Genomic DNA, 4,015 nt, shown 5'->3' with positions numbered 1-4,015 from the left:
TAATATAATAAATTATATATATATATGAATAAAATAATGGCAATGCGTTTATAATGAATTATTTTAATTAAAAATAATTAATATCAATAATAAATATAATAATAATACAACGATGAGGAACATATAATTGAAATAATATGTTAACGGTACGTGTCATTAATATAAAACACGTAATAATATTACAAACAATATTTATTCGCTAAAGCGAATCCTTTCGAAATTTTCGTGCATTTGCAAACAGTTCGAGCGAATAAAAAAAAAAAAAAGAAATGAAAAAAAGGGGGAGAGAGAGAGAGAGACTGACGTACAATTTGTGTTCACAAATTGTGAACGATATTCACGAACGTGTTGTCAAGTCTAATCGGCTAAGAAACAAAATAAGCTTAGACAAGCAATATTTTTACAACGATGAGAATTAAACAACCAACACGTCGTTTTTATTCTCTTGCACATTTCGTACTTCTTTTTATATTGAAAAATATTTTTAAGACAAAAATTCCTAAACAACCGACTCGATCGTATCACCTTGTTACAATAATCGATGGAGGAAGAAAAAAACAATAAAACAAGCAAAAAAAATATATATCATAACTAATCAATCAATCCCAAATCGATTACAATGAAAATTCATCATTTTAATTACACCAATATGACGTTTATAAATAAAATTTGTGTAATTTTATTATAAATTTTCTTCATTCATTTTTTCGTTTCTTCTTCTTCTTCTTCTTCTTCTTCTTCTTCTTCTTCTTCTATCCCCCCTTTAAATAATAATTCACATTTTGACTGAGAAAGGTGAACGCGCGGACAAAATGAAAAGAATTTCGTTAACAGTTGGAAAAATTTCAAATGAGGATCAGAAACAATTTGTCTTATATGGGAAAAAAAAAAAAATAATAATAAAGAGAAACTTTTGGAGTTATAAGGCTAAGGTAAGCCTTAACAGCGTGGACAAGAAGCAAGTCGAGTTGAGAGGCGCGGACGGGCGGTCAGAGACCCCGCAGGGCCGGCACAAACAGTACAGCATTACCCACTCGGTCGGTTCTATCGCAAACCTGGACCCAACAATGCTCAATAACCCTAACCGGCAACCTCTCGCGGCACCTTTTATCCGATAACGTGGAAAAACCTCGAGCCCTCCGTGTCTCTTTCCCCTACCCTTCTTAAACACTCAGTTCTTACCCTTCCACACCCTTCCCCACCTTTCCTCATTTTCTCCTCCCTTCCTTCTTCCCTTTTTTCATTCCTTCATTCTTGCACTTCCCACTAAACAGTTATTTTATTTTAATTTATTTTATTATATTACGGAAATACTAACAATTCGAACAGATTTTCTATAATTTGTTTTTTTCTTTTTTTAATTAGAAACGTTGCATACGACAAATATGGGATTTGTGTGTGATAGAAAAATTAAATTATATTTTTCTTTTCATTTTGTATATATTTATATATTGTATTGTTTAATGTTTGTTATTGTAATGTATTTTTATCCTCTATAATGAAATCTAATATATTTCTTTCTTTTTTTATTTCTTTCCTTTTAACTCGGATATTAAAAATTACGCAAACTCGCGAATATGAAAATATACAAATATTTTCATTTAATATGTTACATGAAAGAAAATCTTACGATTTATAATGGAAAAATTCAATATATATATTTTTTATTTATGTTATTTTAAATTTGGTTGAAATTTATATATCAGAGAGAGAATTTTATATTTTATTTAAAAACAACGCGTTATACGCGAAATATATATATCCATATCGAAATGATCGTGTATAAACGAGATTCCCTATTATTTTTATTACTCAAAATAATTTTATGTATTTACATTAATTTAATATATGAAAAATAATAATACAATTTATATTTGTTTTAACGTTGATTACGAAATATATATCTGTGGAATTTTATTATAAACGAGATACCCTCCCTCTTTCTCTCTCTCTCTGCGTTTATTTTATTCGAATAATTGGTAACAAGTTTACACGTGTAAAAATGTTTTAATTGAAATTCACGTTACGAAATACGTATTTGAAATTCCCTATTCGGAAAGTTTAATATATACGATTTAACTGTATGGAAAAACAAACTCGATGAAATTCTATCTATCAAACTATCTCTCTTCCTTTTCTCTCTCTCTCTCTCTCTCTCTTTCTCTCTCTCTACTTGGACGAACGTAAAAGTGCTTTAATTTCGACGGGACTTTCTCTCGTGCATGGTACGTCATCGACGTCAGTAAGAGAGCTGCGTCTTTTCTCGTGTATTACGATATTACGAAAGAAATCGGTAAACACAAATTTTACATATAACTTAGAGTAGGAAGAAAAATGATAGAAGAAGAAGAAAAAAAAAAAAAAAAGGACAACGAGGAAAAGCGAGGTAAACAAATTCGAGATAAGAATGAGAAAAAAAAAAGAAAAAAAAAATGTAAGAAACGAGGAACGAAAAAGATGAGAATAATTAATGTAAGTTATTTTAATTTATCCTCTTACCCATTCCATTTTTTTCCTATCGATAATTTTGCTATCTCACGTGATCCATATTAATTCGATTAACTAACGTAAAAGATACAAAATTGGCGGGAAATCACGCAAAATCGTATAAATTTGGCAAAGGGATACGTGGATAAATGAAAAACTGGACAAAAATAAAATGATTTCTATCGTTATTGTATATTATTGTCGTGTAGTATTAAATTGCAATAGTTGATGCAACGACGCGTCCTAGTCTCGCAATTTCACAGGGTCAACGATCCCTCTCCTCCCTCCTCCTCCCCCTCCCCTCTCACCACCCGTTTTATCCCTCACACGATTTCACCGAATTCTCGTAAAAAGTTCTCTTGCGAAACTTGCGAACTCCTTCTTTTCCTCTTATTTTTTTTTTCTTTCTTTTTCTTTTTTTTTCTTTCTTATTTTTTTTTTTTCCCCTCGCCCTCCCCAAGAGGCACGCGTTTTCCGCTCGAAATAAATTCCAAACGGCGAATCTAAGAAACCGTAAGGGAAACCCAATATCATAAGGCGTAGACGGTTAGTACCCTAACTTCCTCTCTTTCTCTGTTTCTCTCGAAGTCGATCCACCTTCTGGTAACATTATCCACTGCCCCTCGGTACGTAACGACGAACAAACACACGCACACAAATGTCCCCACGTATATTTCACAGATAATACACGTAAAAAGAAATTTCATATATTATACAGAGATAAGTGTTTTTCGTTTGGGAAAAGAAAAAAAAAAAGAAAATAAAAAATAAAATAAAAAAGAAGACACGTTTTATCGAGCATTTTTTTTTTCCCTACTCTATACGAGATATATGTAATAATAATATAATATAATATACTCCTATAATAATAATAATAATCGATCTAATCGACGATGTTTGATTAAAAATAAACAAAAGGATCGACATTCATTAATAAAATAAATAATAATTTTAGTTTCCACTTACCAATGAAGTAATATCAATTCTTTCTGCCATTCGAATGGAAGAGGGGGGCTGGGGCTGGGGCTGAGGGAGGAGGTATAATCCTCGAAGATTGAAAATGAACGTAAAAATAATGATTTCTCTTTCTTCTAGTCCACTTCTTTTACTTCCGTTTATCCACAAAGATATATATGCCAAAGAGATGAAATAAATGTTTTTAGTTTTTTCTTCTTCTTCTTCTTCTTCTTCGGATTGTGTCCCTCTTGATTTGTGTGATGAATTATCGATAATACTCAACACGCGGATAGTAGTCACAAACTGACAAACCACTCACACACTATTACGTACACCGCCCTAATGTCACAAGGAATCATGTTCTCATTTTCTTCTATCCCTCTCATCTAATCGCGATACCGTTTACCACAATGTACATATTACATATATATATATATATATAATAGAAAGAGAGAATAAGAAGATTAAAAAGAAAAGAAAGAAAGGTACAAGTCTCAAACGATTAACAATGATTGAAAACAAATATATATTATGACATTTTTAAGATAGAAAAGTCAAAGAAAACTACGAG

At 31.2% G+C, this 4,015-nt stretch overlaps 1 protein-coding gene across 1 annotated transcript in view; it reads right to left on the bottom strand.

Moving 5' to 3' along the window:
- LOC106786185 (ecdysone-induced protein 74EF) overlaps positions 1-3,901 on the bottom strand; it is a 214,458-nt gene extending 210,557 nt beyond the window's left edge. The window contains exon 1 of the mRNA XM_014747302.1: positions 3,454-3,901. The gene's annotated coding sequence lies outside the window, so the exon portion shown is untranslated. The remainder of the gene's footprint in view (positions 1-3,453) is intronic.
- Positions 3,902-4,015: the final 114 nt, after the last annotated feature.

Source organism: Polistes canadensis, unplaced genomic scaffold (assembly GCF_001313835.1).
Source record: "Polistes canadensis isolate GaletaPanama2010 unplaced genomic scaffold, ASM131383v1 scaffold_67, whole genome shotgun sequence".
NCBI classification, from domain to species: Eukaryota; Metazoa; Arthropoda; class Insecta; order Hymenoptera; family Vespidae; genus Polistes; species Polistes canadensis.
This window is presented reverse-complemented; position numbering and strand designations above follow the sequence as displayed.